Source organism: Phyllobates terribilis, unplaced genomic scaffold (genome assembly GCF_046119375.1).
Source record: "Phyllobates terribilis strain yellow unplaced genomic scaffold, ASM4611937v1 Scaffold_1__5_contigs__length_1240528914, whole genome shotgun sequence".
In the NCBI taxonomy this organism is placed as follows: domain Eukaryota; kingdom Metazoa; phylum Chordata; class Amphibia; order Anura; family Dendrobatidae; genus Phyllobates; species Phyllobates terribilis.
In genome coordinates this window covers 532,061,480-532,078,349 of record NW_027362761.1, presented here as the reverse complement: position 1 = coordinate 532,078,349, position 16,870 = coordinate 532,061,480, and the positions used below count along the sequence as shown (strand labels likewise).

General features: G+C 45.6%; 1 long non-coding RNA gene across 1 annotated transcript in view; it reads left to right on the top strand.

Annotated features, from left to right (window-relative positions):
* The window catches only part of LOC141168603 (uncharacterized), a 72,482-nt gene that overhangs the window by 32,691 nt on the left and 22,921 nt on the right, over positions 1 to 16,870 (top strand). The window contains exon 2 of the long non-coding RNA XR_012252273.1: positions 1,328 to 1,475. This is a non-coding gene — a long non-coding RNA (uncharacterized lncRNA). The remainder of the gene's footprint in view (positions 1 to 1,327; positions 1,476 to 16,870) is intronic.

The window sequence follows — 16,870 nt, the reverse complement described above, 5'->3', positions numbered from 1 at the left end:
ATCTTTATAATAAATAGGGATATTTATGTAAAGCTGCACAAACTAGTCACCATGAGTCTGTATATGCCCAGATACAAAGTGTTACTGTGTGCATGGAGGGTGTGGGAAACAGCTGATAAAAGGGACCGGGAAATAATGCAGGAAGGGAGAACAGAGAAAAGTAAGATTAGTGAGGAGAGGTGATAAACCAGCCTAAAAAGTTGTTTTTAGTAATCATTTAAAACTGTTGTTATTAGGAAATAGCCTTATTTTTTTAAGTAGCGCATTCCAGAGAACTAATGCAGCACGGGAAGAGTTTTTGAGATGAGTAATGAGAATCTACTATGGAAAGTGTTAGTCCTAGATTTTTTAGCATAACAGAGAGAGCATGGATAGGGTGGTAGTCAGAAATGAGGGGTGAGATATTGGGCAATGTAGCATAATGGAGTGATAATTTATATTACACAGGGAGGAGGCTGCCACTGGAAAGGGAGGATTCTGGAGATGTTTTTAAGGTGCATGTGGCATGAGCAGGGCCAGGACAAGGGATAGGCCGGATAGGCACCTGCCTAGGACGCCACCGTCTGCCTACCCAAGGGCGGCATACTTAAAAAAAATTAAATGCCTGTGGCCGCCCAACATCTTCCTTCAGCCATAGACATTCAGCACAGTGATGGCCAGGGTGCAGACACGGAGGTGAACAATGGCAGGTACTGACTGTATGATATAGTCAGCACCTACCCTTAGTGGAACGAGTTCAGCTCCTGAGCCCGCTCCATACACCCTCACTTGCTCCATGATGTAAAAGTATTTTATGATGTTATGGAGTGATAAGGTTTTAAAAAGTGGACAAGAAGTTCTTTGCTATGACTATTTGCTGAAAGAGTCTGTTTATAATAAACTATTCCCTTTTGTAACCACCATACCCAGCGATCAGTTATGATCTGTTGGGTAACCAAGAAGTAAGTGTCCAGTTTCCCTGCAGCAACACCACAGGAAGAAATAAGCATTGCATAGTATCCTTTCAAACTGTTAGGTTATCTGTGTAATGTAGGAGAAAACTGGTCCTCCACAGTTCTCCACTATGGCCAAGAAGTGAGGATTCAGGGTATTTTAGGTTTTCTATAGTAGACTGCCCTTTTAAGCTCCTTTGGATTTAGTCACACACAGTACTTAATATGGGCAAGAATATCTCTTTGAATTTCTTTATCTCTAAAGTATTTATCTGCTTTCAAAACACATTGTTATTGCTATTATCATAGTGTCTTAAATAATCCACTTTTAGCCTATCTTATCGTATTCCGTCTAGACTAGAGTAACACCCTCCTATATGCTTCCTTTTAAACAGATTGGATCCTGTCCAAGCAACTGAGAATAGTTCAGCTAACACAACCTGAGTATCGCCTTCTTCGGTGCCATATAAAGTAAGATGAAAAATTATGGTTCTACAGATCCTGGCCGCCTCCCTTTGCAATAATCCACGCCAGGTTTCTCAGGTAACCCTGCAAACTTCTCTGACATTGTCACCCAGGACCTTTTAAGGCCGTCTCAGGTGGAGGCTCGGTGCTCGGGTACCAAGTACATTGTCCACAGTTGCCTCAAGTTTGCTACTTCTTCACTTAGCTGACCTACAGACAGATGTCTTTCATCACTTTTTTTACTCTTGTCTTACATGCTACAACCGCCCTTATTTCTAAACTCAGTCCAGCTTACTAGGTTTTGCCCACATCCATCTTTCTGCAAGCAAGTTTCTAATTTCTCACAACTGTTTTCGGTGCTGTTCACTCCTGGCCTCTGCTTTCAAGGTAACATATCAATTCACACAAGACCCCGGTCTGCCTATGCTTCACTCCTATTCTGCTGGGAGATATTAGACTGGATTTACTTCACTGATGCTCTAGTGATTAACCATTGCTCTGCTGGAATTTCCCAGGCTGCATACCTGTCAAAAGAGACTAGTTTCCTTTACAATTACTGCTCCCATGTTTCTGCACACCTGAACCTGTTTTATCTGTGCTACCTGTTCCATTTTTTTGTCTGGCAACTTGCATACCCTGATTTCCTGGTCCTTGCTGATCCATGTGTTGTCCATTAAGAAACGCTTTTCTGCACTATCTCCTCCGGTCCATGCTGCTCACTCAGACCTGTGGCTTAAAGAATCCACATCACCGATTGAGTTATTTGAGAGACTGCTCTATAATTTATTTATTTTCTTTATGGACATAATTTTTATGTTGTACTGTGTAAATAATAGTATTTCATTGCAGGATATGAAAATGTCAAGTCAGGATGTATGGGCTAATCACTAGTGTTGAGCGAGTATGTTCTGTCCGAGTATGCTCGGGCCGAGCTCCGAGTATTTATAGCTGCTCGGTGATATGGTTGAATCGCTCCCGTGTGCATGATTTGCAACAGTTTGACAGCTTTATTACATGTGAGGAATGTGTAAGAAATAGACATTCCTCACATGTAATAAAACTGTCAAACAGTTGCAAATCATGCACATGGGAGCGATTCAACCATATCACCGAGCAGCTATAAATACTCGGAGCTCGGCCCGAGCATACTCGGCGAAAGGGTTAATAGAACATACTCGCTCAACACTAATAATCACAGTTTATTGTATTGTTTAATACAAGGTAGCGGGGAGGCCAGAGTTGCAGGGCAGGGTTTTGTCAGTTGGTGACTGTTGTTAGGGGAGTTCAAGGAGGCAGTGAAGCTGTGCATCATAGGAAAAAGGTCTGGATAGAGCGGTGCGACCCTGGATCTGTTTTTGGTGACCCTGGGATGTATGTTTTTGCTTCACATGAGCTGACTCATCGAGGACAACCAAGGACACAGCATCTTGGCTATGTGAGGCCTTATTTCTAAGGACTTAGAGAAGCCCTGCATTTGAGAGATTGGCATTCTCTATGAGATTCAAGTCAGCATTTCTGATTATTCGGGACTCAGCCCAGCAAGGACATTTCAGTCTCAGGATGTACCGGTACCATTTACAGCTGAATATATATGAGCATATATAAATAACTGTATGGAGTTCTAGTTAGTTAGGAGAAAAGGCCTCTTCTGTAAGAGACAGTCCAAAAACTACTCTGAGTAGGCGATTACTAAAGTACTGGCACAACACTGTCGTTTTATTGATTTATTCATAGAAAGGGTTAATCGCGTGTATTTTGCTTGCATGTAACTGTTAATTCTGTTAACTGTACCTGTGTATACTCTTATTCGGTGTTATTGACAGTAACTGCTGTCATTGTATTTGTTATATATTCTCTGTTTCCCTACCATCATTTCCTTTGTTTTATAAACTGGTTAGTAAATGTTCATATTATATTATTTAATCTTTGTGCGTGTCTGCTGATTGCTGCTGAACCTCTCTACCTGTGGCCGTCCCTCATCCATGTTTCAAGGATACTATGTCAGGATTTTGCCAAGAAGATGTGTGTGTATGACACAAAACAGCTGCAGCACCACACTACAATTGCCTGCACTGGGGTCTCGATAAAAATGGGGATTTGGCTCCAATTGGAGATGCTGCGGTGCCTACACTGAAGCTGCAGTTGCCCTGCGAAACAGGAAGACATGATGTCTGTTCCATATTGGGAGGATTTTAAAAAGCATAATTACTAAGGTTAGAAAGGACAAAACTCACATGTTTAATGTTATTTGTATGGCTGAGAAATGATCCTTGTACAGAGATCTAAGACTATGCTCAAACAGAATTTTTTAAAGAGCTTTTCTGGGGAGAAAATCCACTCTAAAATTCTCCTCAAAAACTGTTCAAAAAATGCTTGGAAAATTCATTTCACAAATCCACTTTTCTGTTCATATGAGGTGGTTTTTAAACCTTTTTTTTTTCCCTGAATAGGTATTGAAAAACACTTTTTTGAAGCAGATGCTGATGGAATCTGCTACAAACTAGGCACTATCAAATGAAAAGTCTGCAAAACGCTTCAGGGCAAAAAAAAAAAACTCTTCCTAAACTCTTCAAAAGCTCTTAAGGAAATGATACTTCCTCCCAACCCCCACCCCCTCCAAAAAAAAAATGTTTCATGATGTGGGAAATTATTGAAATGGTCACCTCAAAAAATCTCCATGTGAACATAGTCTAACAGTTTGGGTATGTGCACGCGACGTCTTTGTTGTTTTTTTCTGGAGCGTGTCAGGTCAGGTCAGTTGCTTCACGGCTTTCCAAGCAGTTAAAAGAAGTGGAAAAAAAAAAAAGAATATATACACAGCAAGTGTTTTTGACATTTCTGTACATAAGTTCATTCTTTTTGGCTTTTTTTAGCACTTTTGTAGGCTGGTTCCTGGCGGAATCCATCTGAAAAAGACGTTGTGTGCACATAACCTTTGTCTGTGCATTTTCAGTCTTCCTTGTCATAAAATAATTCAGCATCTCAGCTCTTTCATCTCTCACATATTTTCTCTTCCAAGGAAGCTGATCAGCAGATCCCGCCCGAGTATGGAATCGCTCAGTTCTCTCCGTACACTGTCAATACTTTGTGATACGCATGCCCCATCCATGGCCGCCCCATCCATCACCTCCCCAACCCACACCCAGTTGTTTACACCCAACACAACAAGCAATCTCATGGCGCTGTGGGATATGTAGCGTTAATAGGGGAAACGTCCCCTGTAATCAAATAAGGAATCTCAGTAAAGTATAATTATCAATCTGACATTCCAGGGATTGCTAAGTAGAGACTCCCAGAGGCTCTCTGGAAATGTCTGGTATTTCTCTCGCCTTGTACTGTACGCTGTTTGTCCTATGAAAGAGCTGCTTGTAATTCTTGTATTCATTAGCTCTGCCGAGCCTCCAGCTCCTTCATAAATGTTGTCTGTTGCTGTAATATTGATGGACAGACAGAACAAGGGCCCCCTATTTCTCCATAGTTGTAATGTGGTGAAACCCCCACCCCCAGAACACAAGCACTCACACTAACAGTATCGGACTGGGTTGCCAAGGGCCCACCAGAAACATCAACTCCAGGGCCCCACTTTTCAGCTACGTGCAAATGTGACTTTATCCTTATTCACAAAATTCTATAGCAACAAACTAATACACTGGGTTGATTGACAAATGAATAAAATGCTGCCTTTGTCTGTATATGGTTAATCAAATATATTTAACTCATAAGTACTGCTCATATAAGAGGGTGGTGGGCAAGTCCTGCAGAGGGGCCCACCGGAGGATTCTCCTGTTCTCCTGTGGGCCAGTCCGAGCATGCACACTAGTATAAAGGATGGGAAATGACTTACCCACTAATTTATCTGGTCAACTTACAAAATTCTAGGGCTAGATTCATCATCTGCATATTTTTTTTCAGTCTAACTTGATGTTTTTGAGCCAAATTAATCAAAGTGGTGTAAATTTTGCACAAAGCCCCCAATTTTTTTTTCTGTCTTTAAATAAAAGAAAAGTAAAATTTTGCAAAATGTCACAAAAATGTGCCAAAATAACAACATAAAATTACTCCAGTGGATGGTGTGGTTGGTTACAGGGGGAGAAAAGCAGATTTTTTTTCTAAGGCCACGTTCACACGTTCAGTATTTGGCCAGTATTTCACATCAATATTTGTAAGCCAAAATCAGAAGTGGTTGAAAAATACAGAAATGGTGCACTTGTTTCTGTAGCGCCCTGCTGCGCACTGGTGCCACAGATCCCAGAGGGGTGCATGGATGGAATTCTCCCCAGTGGCCTCACTACATGCAGACATCTCCACCTAATCCACTAGATGGAGCCCTGTCAGGTATATAAATACTAGGGGGTGGAGTTCAGGAAGTCAGTCAGTTGGAAGCAGACAGTGTGACACCATGCTGCAGCTCCAGACAAGCTGAAGTCTGTGTGGCTGAAGGCCAGGCTAGGCCCAAGCTGCGGGCTAGTCTGGCCAGTGAGAGCCTGGAGCAGGCTAGAAGGCAGGTGAGAGTTCCTGTCAGGCATAGACAGGGACAGAACTCAGAGAGTGTGCATGAGAGAGTCTGCAGACTGAGGAGAAGAAGGAGAAACCCATAGGGGGCAGAGGAGCATAACAGGCTCACCCCGAACCATATACCGGACACCGGCTCCGCGCCTACAGGGATCTTTATGACCAGTAGGAACAACCGGAATCCCTGGAGAACTACAAGTCCCAGGTTAACCAACCGCTGACCACAGCAACAGGGTTAGGTACCACTAAGGCTCCAGCGACCAGGAATAGTGGGAACCAGGAGAAAACCCACCACCAGGTCAGTAGGTACAAGAAGGAAGCAGTAAGCAAGCCAGGCCTAGCTCCAGGCAGGCCCGAAGCTTAGAGAGTAAAAGACACAGATCAGGAGGCCTTACACCCGCTCACTGGGGAGAGTCCAGAAATGTACCCTTCGCCCTGAGTGCCCTGGACCGTACCTGCATCACCACCAGTAAAGGTATTGAAGTTTACCCTTGTGTGTGTGCCTGTACTTCCTCTGGGACCATCCTGCCGTCTCCCTCCTGCTTCCACCATCTTTCTACACCTCTACACTGCCCTGAGGCCTGCTCCACCTGTGGGGAGCCGTCCCATCATAGCTGCCCCTAACATCATCCTCAGTGGACTGTCGCAGCGCTGGTAACCTCTTACCAGAATCCACACGAATAATCCCAAAATCCCCATATAATATAAATTCCCCTTTTCAGTGACCGCCCTGGGCCATGGACCGGGCCATCCACCGTGATATCCCCCGCAAGCAGCCACAAGGCCCGGCTGCCGAGTACCCCACAGCCCTGGGGGCGAGTCATCTTCTGGCGTCATGAACAGGATTTCGTGCCCACTGCAACGACGGAGTATTGTGCCCGTTGCCACCGGGTACTGTGCGCCTTTAATAAGAACTGTGTGTTTAACTGTGGCGAAGATCGCCGCCATTACTGTGTTGCCGCGCGGGAAGAAGGGCGTAACCGTGGGAAACTGAGAGGCGTACCTGCTGAAGCGCGCGAAGCCCAGGACACGCCCCACTCCGCGACAACGAACCAGGAAACGCAAGGTCCTGGAAGGAGTCCAGTGAGCGCCCTGACACCAGACGCAAGCGACACAAGGTCCTGAAAGAAGACCGTCGCCTGCGGAGCTGCGGCCTACCGGAAGAAAAGTAAAGAAGGTAGGCCACGGTTCACTAGGGGGGCTCAACGATGTCCGAAGCCCAGCAGAACGCCGCGGCCCTCGACAGCGCCCCCGCAGGAGTCTCTTCGTCCGGTGCTGCTCATGCAGGAGCAGTCGCCGCACCAGCAGGAGCTGTGGCACGGATGGTGCCCATGGCTCTACAGCATGCCCTAAATGTTCAGAGGGTGAGGGAACTGTTGGAACAGGACACCCTGACTGAACGGGAGGATGACCAGGACGGGTCACCCACCTCCCATAACCAGGCGCAGCCCAGGAGGGGGCGCCCTTGAGCTACTAGTTCCCCGGTAGCTCTCATGTAACCTGAACTTGGAGTCCGTGAGCTATGAGCGGTCCCACCATTGTACGTAGTTTGCACCTCCTGAGGTGCCCCCTGGTGGTTTTCACAAGACCACCACCACTAAAACCTGCTTGGCGTGGCCGAACCAGTGGTCCTACACCAGTCCTGCAGCCCGCCCAGGACCTTCGTTGGGGGTTTGGAGCAGGTCCCCCACGAGCCAGCTTACCCGGATGAGAGGGACACACCCGAGGAGGGATCTCATCAAAACTGGTCATTGCAGAACGTAAAGTTGTGTTGCTGCTATTGTGTGTGTGCAGCCCACAAACTATTTCCTTGTACATAATTGCACTCCCTGGAGTGCCGCTAAAGCTACTTATGCAGTGAAATGGACACCCTGTTAGGGGACTCACTGACATGTGCTCCAAAACTTTAACTATTGTATATATGTGTATTACTTATATGTTTTTGCAACGTTCAAGAAAAGTGCCTCCCATAAAGGGAAGAAATGTTATTGTTTAACCTGTTTTTGAAAAATGCTTCAGTCCAGGAGTACTGAGTTTTACTAGGGGGGAATGTGGCGCCCTGCTGCGCACTGGTGCCACAGATCCCAGAGGGGTGCACGGATGGAATTCTCCCCAGTGGCCTCACTACATGCAGACATCTCCACCCAAGTCCACTAGATGGAGCCCTGTCAGGTATATAAATACTGGGGGGGTGGAGTTCAGGAAGTCAGTCAGTGGGAAGCAGACAGTGTGACACCATGCTGCAGCTCCAGACTAGCTGAAGTCTGTATGGCTGAAGGCCAGGCTAGACCCAAGCTGCGGGCTCGTCTGGCCAGTGAGAGCCTGGAGCGGGCTAGAAGGCAAGTGAGAGTTCCTGTCAGGCACAGACAGGGACAGAACTCAGAGAGTCTGCTCAGGGAGTCTGCATGAGAGAGTCTGCAGACTGAGGAGAAGAAGGAGAAACCCATAGGGGGCAGAGGAGCATAACAGGCTCACCTCGAACCATATACCGGACACCGGCTCCGCACCTACAGGGATCTTTATGACCAGTAGGAACAACTGGAATCCCTGGAGAACTACAAGTCCCAGGTTAACCAACCGCTGACCACAGCAACAGGGTTAGGTACCACTAAGGCTCCAGCGACCAGGAATAGTGGGAACCAGGAGAAAACCCTACCGCCAGGTCAGTAGGTACAAGAAGGAAGCAGTAAGCAAGCCAGTCCTAGCTCCAGGCTGGGACTGTCCTGCCGTCTCCCTCCTGCTTCCACCATCTTTCTACACCTCTACACTGCCCTGAGGCCTGCTCCACCTGTGGGGAGCCGTCCCATCATAGATGCCCCTAACATCAGCCTCAGTGGATTGTCGCAGCGCTGGTAACCTCTTACCAGAATCCTCAGGTGGCGTCACGAATAATCCCAAAATCCCCATATAATACAAATTCCCCTTTTCAGTGACCGCCCTGAGCCACGGACCGGGCCATCCACCGTGATATCCCCCGCAAGCAGCCACAAGGCCCGGCTGCCGAGTACCCCACAGCCCTGGGGGCGAGTCATTTCTATTATACTTTTCCTCTGATTGTTTTGGCTTACAAATATGGAGTTAAAAAACTCACGAAATAATCAATGTTTGCCATGGCCTAAAACAACTATAAAAGAAACATTCATGTAAAAATCTGAAAGCGAAATCGCAAAACATAACTTGAAAAAAGGCGCAAATCATTTGATGAATTTGTCGCAAATCCATAAGTCACTACTTGAGAGGTATTCACACCAAAAAACTGGCGGAAATGCAATGAGGAATCAAGCCCCTAGCGTTTGTGCTCTGTAACCAAGCCAGGACATAGCCAGGACTCACCTTTAGGGTATACATACACTGGAAAGATATGCTTCAAATTTTTAGTTCATATTTCCGTGCTGAAAATCTGAAGATTACTAGAATACCTACAAAGTGAATGAGATTTTACCGAATCTCATTGAAAAGCCACAAAAATAATCCGTGTGTAAAATGACGTGCAGATTTAAATGCTGCAGCCTGTCTACTGATGTTGCCGACTTGTAACACGGATCACAGCCTTTGTAATGCAAGAGGTGAAATCTGTAACTATTCCACAGCTAATTTACAACAAATCTATAGATTCTTTGCAGATTTTTTTCTGGTCAATTTACATTCTGTGTAGATATAGTCTTAGGAAACATTCACACAAAGTTTTTCATGCAGATTTTGAAGTGTATTGTGTTCCAGAATCCACGAAACAACACTTTGGATACTCTTTTAGTACTCTTCCTGACTTAAATAGGAAAATCATCTTGTTGTTCATACAAGCTTTTTTTCCAATAAGGGATTATTTTTAATTATATGTCACTTCTTTGATGCAGATTCCTTGTTGAATCCATTTAAAAATGAATTGTCAGAACATACATCCCTAGCCTTGTCCATGCACTGACTAAACAGTACAGACCCTGACTAAATCAGACACCACTGAGCTAGCGCCAGTTTAGTCAGACACATCTAGTCTGCTCAGTTTCCCCAGAAGACTGACTTAGATGAACACCTAGCCTGTTTACATGCTGAGCTAGTCTGGTGCACCTAATCAGAGCCTGCAGAGCTAGGATTTTTTACCAATATTTCTCTTTAAAACCATGTTGAATTTTTCCACTTCAGTGCAAACATACACTTAAACAGCTAAAGTTATAAAAGTAAAAATTGTAAGTGTGCCCTGCTGTATTTTCTAGCCAGGACTACTTGTCTACAGAATCAGTCAAGTGGTAATGATTAGTTCTGGAAGGTCCAGAACTGACTTGGTACCCAAGCAATAATGCTCATGGGCACCAACTATACATGTTTTTTTTATTACTTTTTCCCATAAATTTAAATGTTAGCACAATTTTATTAACTGAAGGTAAGTTTCAATCTGCAATCTTCATTCATTTCTAGATCACCTGACATGCAGTTTGCACCTTCACCTAAGTTTCAGATTTTTCTTTTGTGGGAGTGTTTCTCCCAGTAATACATGCTGGATGTGAGGTTTGTGTGTATCCAGTGTACTGCTGTCTTTTTTAGCTCATTTTTCAGCACAGCTGCTATCCTGCACCTTTTTCCTTTACATGTGCTTTCCTCCCGATCTTTAACCTGTGTTTTTCTGCTTTCCATAAGACTTTAGATATTTTTTCCTCTCTCCACACTGTGGAGATCTATGTACACCCCTCACACCTTCTTGCTGCTCTCTCTAATATTAAAGGGTTTTCCGCTTTTAGAAAATAATTCCTGTAGTGAATCTGTAGAAAGCCAGATATTATTCCCTCTCCCTTGCTCCAGTTCTCTGTAAAATTTTAGATATTTTTTCCTCTCTTCACACTGTGGAGATCTGCATCCAACACCTCCCTGCTGCTATCTCGAACATTAAGAGGGTTTTACACTTTTGAAAAAAAAAATTCCGGAAGTCTTAAATAAGAAAGCCAGATATTATTCCCTCTCCTCCACTCCAGTGCCAGCTTTCCGCCGCTGCCTCAATCGCAGTGTTTTGGCTACAACAGTGACATCACATTGACGGGTCACAACTCCGCTGCAGCCAATCACTGAGCTCAGCGGCTTGTGCCCTCTACGAAGGCAGAGTCACTGAGGTCAGCAATTGGCTGCAGTGGTGATGTGAGCTGTAGAAGTGACATCACTGCTGCAGTTAAAAATAGAAACAAAAACAGTGGTGGAGAGCTGGTGCTGGAGCTGGGATTGGTGAATATTATCTGACTTTGTAACTTTATACTACAGGAATCATTTAGAGTTCAATATTGTAAAAGTGGAAAACCCCTTTAAGAGAAGGAAGAATGAGGGCAGAAAGAGCTATCAGAACTGAACAGGAGCTCTGACAGATTTGTAACAATTTTGAAAAGTAAAAAGACTAAGTCAGTCTCCAGTAGTAAAAGGGAAGATAATTTTTAAAAAAAATATTTGTTGAGTTGCAAGACATTATGTGCAAAGGTGTACGTAGTGTAACAATGGCAGGTAGGCTAGGGTTGAATACTATCTCTGATTAGGTGCACCTGGCTAGGTTTACATATAAACAGGATAGGTGTTCATTAGTCAGTCTGCTGGGGGAGCTGAGCAGACTAGATGTGTCTTGGAGCTGAAAAGAGAGACCAATTGGAATCTCTCTCGAAGAGTCTCCACAGGCTGAGTGCACCAAGCCGCAAATATCAGCGGTTGCTGCTGTGCATGAAAGCAGTTTTGGTGACCGAACTGGGACTACCTCAGCGGTGTCTGAAGTAGTCAAGTTCTATATTGTTTAGTCAGCGCCTGGACAAGGCTAGGGATTTAGGTTTATGATTTGGTTTTTGATGCTGTGCATTCTGTGGAAATAAACGTTATACAGTTTATGGCATCAAAACCTTGTGCCTGTGTGAATGCTACCGACTACCAGAGAGAGTGAATCCCTATAGTAGCCTTCAGGATAAAAAAAAAAAATCCTTATCTGTCCTTGTGCTTTCCTGGGAGCTTTTAGGGAGATTTCAACAGTGTCTGGAAGATCTGAAAACTATTTTGAGGAGTCCAAGAGGTCGCCTTTTTTTTCAGTAGTTTCTCAGATGCCTCAAGACGGGTTTTTTCACATGTACAAGACATTTTGTAATGTGCAGATTCGGCACACTGAACAGTGAAGACTCATGGATTGATAGGTGAGGATATATTTGCTTTCTTACAGACTTTATATTAAAGCAGTTGTCAAGAATTAAATCATTTTTCTCTACTGAAGTTTGCAAATTTCTTTCCACACCCAACAAAACGAAATAGTCTTAATCCAGTCTAAGACTGAATGACAGCCTAATATAAAATGAACCATCTGATGCAACCAGCAGATATGTCAGTGTGTGTATAATAGCTGACTGTACAATGCCAAACACGGGCAGGAGAAAGCACTTATGGAAAAACTCCCTCGGGGTTAAACCTTTTCATAATGAAAGCTCCCAAATGGTCTTTAAGATGATGTCTGAGAAGTGGAGCAGAAAGTATTTTGCACTCTGAGTCACTTTAAGTTTCAAACTTAAAATGTTTCAGCGCCCCCCCCCCCACCACCCATCCAAAAAAAACCACATTCATTAAAGTAACAAAAAATGCTCAATGCCATTCTATATACAGGCAAGAGCCTAATCTCAATGAATGCATCAATGGTGGACTTAGATTAGAATTAGCAGGGCCATATTTGGCACTTATGCTGCCTTAGGCACTATAACCCCTTCACGCTATGGCCATTTTCCATTTTTTCGTTTTAGTTTTTTCCTCTCCTTCTACCAAGAGTAATAAGTTTTTTATTTTCCCGTCAATATAGCCATATGAGGGCTTGTTTTTTGCGGGATGAGTTGTACTTTTGAATAACACCATTGATTTTACCATATAGTGTACTGGAAAATGGGAAACAATTTCCAAGTGCGGTGGAATTGCAAAAAAGTTAAATTCCACAATTGTTATTTAGTTGTTTTTTTTTTACTATGTTCACTATATGGTAACACAGACCCGGCAATATGATTCCCCAGGTCACTACAAGTACGCAGATACCAATATGTATAGTTTTATATTTATATATATATATGTGTGTGTGTCACCCAGGGGAATATAGGGGACTCGGTACCCGGGCCTTTTACCTTGCTTAGGATGTCACGGCAGTCGGCTCCCGGGCCCGTACTCTGGGGTCTCTCTTGTAAAAGGGGTTTTTAGTGTATAGTTTGAACCGTGACGCCACCTGTGGTATCCGGTAATTGTTACCGGCGCTGCTGCAGACCTCCGGGGGTGATGAAATGGCAGCTGGGATGATTCTGCTCCCCACAGGCGGGGCAGGCCCCCGGGGCAGAGTTGATGGAAGGATGCAGGTGAAAGATGGCCCGGTCAAGGGGAATGACGGACACGCACACAGGGGGTTCGCTTCAGTACCTTTACTGGAGTAACGGCAGGTATGGTCCAGGGTACTTGCTAGGAAGGGTGCACTTCAGGACTTCTCCCCAGTGAGCGGGTATAAGGCCTTCTAATCTGTGTCTCCCTCTCTCTAAGCTTCTAGCCAGCCTGGAACTTGGCCTAGCTTCTGTGTTGTGTTGCTCTCTCACCTGACCGCTTGGTAGTAGGACCTTTCCTTGGCAACCACTATCCCTGGATGCCGGGGCCTTCGTGGTTCCTAGTCCTGTTATTGCTGGTAGCTTCAGGGTCTGGAAGCCTCCTGATATGCGGTTGTCCCTACTGGGTATAGAGGACCCTGTAGGCGCGGACCCGGTGTCCGGGTTGTATCTTGGGGTGAGCCTATGATGCTCCTCTGCCCCCTCAACTCCTCTCTCCTTTCCTTACTACCTCCGGCCACACTCGCGGCCCTCAATCCAGCAGCAGACATGCTGCGTCTTCACTGCTCTCAGTGGCAGCACACTCTCTGACTGGCACTGGAGTGAGGGCCTCTTGTGGAGAAGTCCATCCATGCACCCTTTTGGGTCCTGTGGTACCTGTAGTAGCAGGGTGCCACATTCCTCCCTAGTACAATTCAGTACTCCTGGACTGGACTGAAGCATTTTGTAACAGGTTACAACAATAACAATAATTATAATAACAAAAATAAAGTTACAGTAAGTGCCGCAAGAAAGCGTAAAATGAGTAACATGAGGGACCCGCCTGAAAACCCTCAACGTAGTCCCTGGGCGTGGCTACAGGGCATAAGTGATCCAGGTGTTGGACCACGTCTTCGGGCCACGCCAAACGGGTTTTTGTTCAGTGGTCAAATAAGGGGGCACTTTTAATGAGTGCAACTATTTACAAGGACAGTTTTTGGCTGATCACAGTCCTCAGCCTACAAGTCTCTGTACCCTGACGGGTAACTACAGGCACACATTAATTTCAGTTTACACAATAAACAATAGGCAATACCCAACTGGGTAACTATTTATACTTTAGGCATTTTGTATTTTAATCCCTAAGCCTGGCAGAGATTTGGCCTTGTGTGCTGCGTGTGGACCTTCGTAGCACTGGGGTGATACTGGTGTCTGTGCATGCACTCTCTGCTAACCTATCAGGTGTACGTGCTGGTAGATTATAAAACTGCCTCAATCTCTCTATGGGACTGGCAAGTGCACTGATTACTGGGTCTTCAAGCTCTGCTTCAACGGGTGATCCTCTGACTGGGGACTCTTCCTGTTCCTGAGCAGGTTCCTCTAGGGCGCTCACAGGTTCTTCTTGTGGTTGATAGAAGTGTATTACTGGTATAATAACTGCTCTATCAAGTTGAGGCCAGTCCGCAGGGAAATCTCCTAGAACAGTGTGAAGCACATGTTCCTTCTGTTCTTCCGGTGCTATAGGAGGTACTTCTTCCTCCGATGTCTTCAGTAGACCTGGGCATACCTTCAACTGGTCTCTTGAGACTGTTGCGGTTGTCTTACCTCCATCCTTACTAATCAGGCAGGTTTTACTGTTGTCATATCTGGAGTTTAGCACAATGTAGGGCTCTCTTTCCCACTGGTCATCGAGCTTGTGACCTCTTCTTTTCCGCTTTAGCACTATTTCTCCAGGTGCCAAGGGTTCTGCTGGTGCATGTTTGTTATACTGCTCTTCCTGTCTTTCCCTCACCTTGTTTAGACTGTCTTCGACACAGGCCTGTACCTTCCTGTACTGCTCTTGCCGACTTGTGTCCCAATCTTCAGTGGCCGTATCTGCAGCAGGTTCTACCCCTCCGAGGTCCAGATCCATGGGCAATAAGGTACGCTGGGGTACAATTAGTAGAACTCACGGGTATGTGGTTATACAGGTCCACTAGGTCAGGTAGCTTTTCTGGCCACTGGTTCCTTTCTTCCAAAGGTAGGGTTTTCAACAGGTCTATAACGATGTTGTTCATTTTCTCGCACATACCGTTGGTTTGCAGATGATATGGCGTAGTCCGGATCTTCTTGAATCCATACAGGTGGCAGAATTCCTTGAATAGCTCAGCTTCGAAAGCATGGCCTTGATCTGTGAGCACCTTTTCCAGATATCCATGGGGTCTGCAGAAGTAGGCTTTTAACGTTCTTACTGCAGTTTCTGCTGTCAGATCCTTGACAGGGGCTACCACCAGGAAACGGGAATAGTGATCCACCATGGTCAGGGCATAGGAGTAGCCTGATCTGCTGGGTGACAGTTTGACGTGATCCAGAGCGACAATCTCCAGGGGTTGGATTGTTTTGATGGACTGCAAGGGTGCTTTCTGGCTGCCGTAGTCTTTCCTTCTGAGGCTACAGGATCCACAATTCCGGCACCACCTTTCTATGGAACTACGCATTCCAACCCAATAGAACCGGTCCTTCAGCAGGGTTTCCAGCTTCTTCCAGCCAAAGTGACCTGCTTGGTCGTGGTAGGCCTCTAACACCATCTGGATATCTGTCATGGGTACAACAATCTGCCACACCATTTCATGGGTCTTGGGGTTGACATACCTTCTGCACAGCTTCTCTCTGTAGATGAACAGCCGGCTTCTCTCATTCCACAGGTGTTAGGCTTGTGGGGGAGCATTCTTCTCCAGGTGAGAATCTTCTTGGGTTATCAGTCTTTTGATGAGGCTGACAACCGGGTCACTGTCCTGGGTCTCCTTCCAGCTGTGATGAGGTAGAGGGTTTGGCGTCCTACCATGACATCTTCTGGAGGCATGTTGCTCGTGGACCATTCCATTTCTGTGGAAAGCAGGTAGTTCAATTTCTTCGAGATCATCCACTTCATCCTCGGTGTCCGACTGGTGGGGCATTCTCGACAAGGCATCAGCATTGGTATTCTTGTGACCTGCCCGGGAATTGATTGTGAACTGATAATTCGACAGTCTGGCCACCCAACGCTGTTCCATGGCTCCCAACCTGGCAGTTTCCAGATGTGTCAAGGGATTATTGTCAGTAAAGGTTGTGAACTTAGTTGAGGCTAGGTAATGCTTTAATCTTTCAGTGATAGCCCAGACTAAGGCCAGGAACTCCAGCTTGAAGGAACTGTAATTCTCTGGGTTCCTCTCAGTAGGGCGAAGCTTCCGACTGGCATAAGCAATTACCTTTTCTCTGCCATTTTGCTTCTGGGACAACACAACTCCCAGTCCCTCGTTGCTGGCGTCGGTATACAACAGGAAAGGCTGGCTGTAGTCAGGGTAAGCCAGGATTTCTTCACCACTTAGGACTTCCTTCATTACTGCAAAGGATTCAGCCTGTTCCTTACCCCACTGGAATGGGGGATTTTTACCTCTCTTGGACTGTCCTACCAGGAGATCTTGTAAAGGTGCTGCCTTTTTGGTGTAATCCTTCATGAACCTCCTGTAGTACCCGACCAGTCCCAGAAACTGACGTACTTGCTTGATGTTTCTCGGTTCAGGCCACTTCTGGATGGCAGTGACCTTCTCCGGGTCTGGTGCTACTCCCTCTGAGCTGACCACGTGTCCCAGGTACTGAACCTTCTGCTTGAGCAAGTGGCACTTAGAAGGTTTTAGTTTCATCCCGTACCGGGACAATGCTTCAAATACC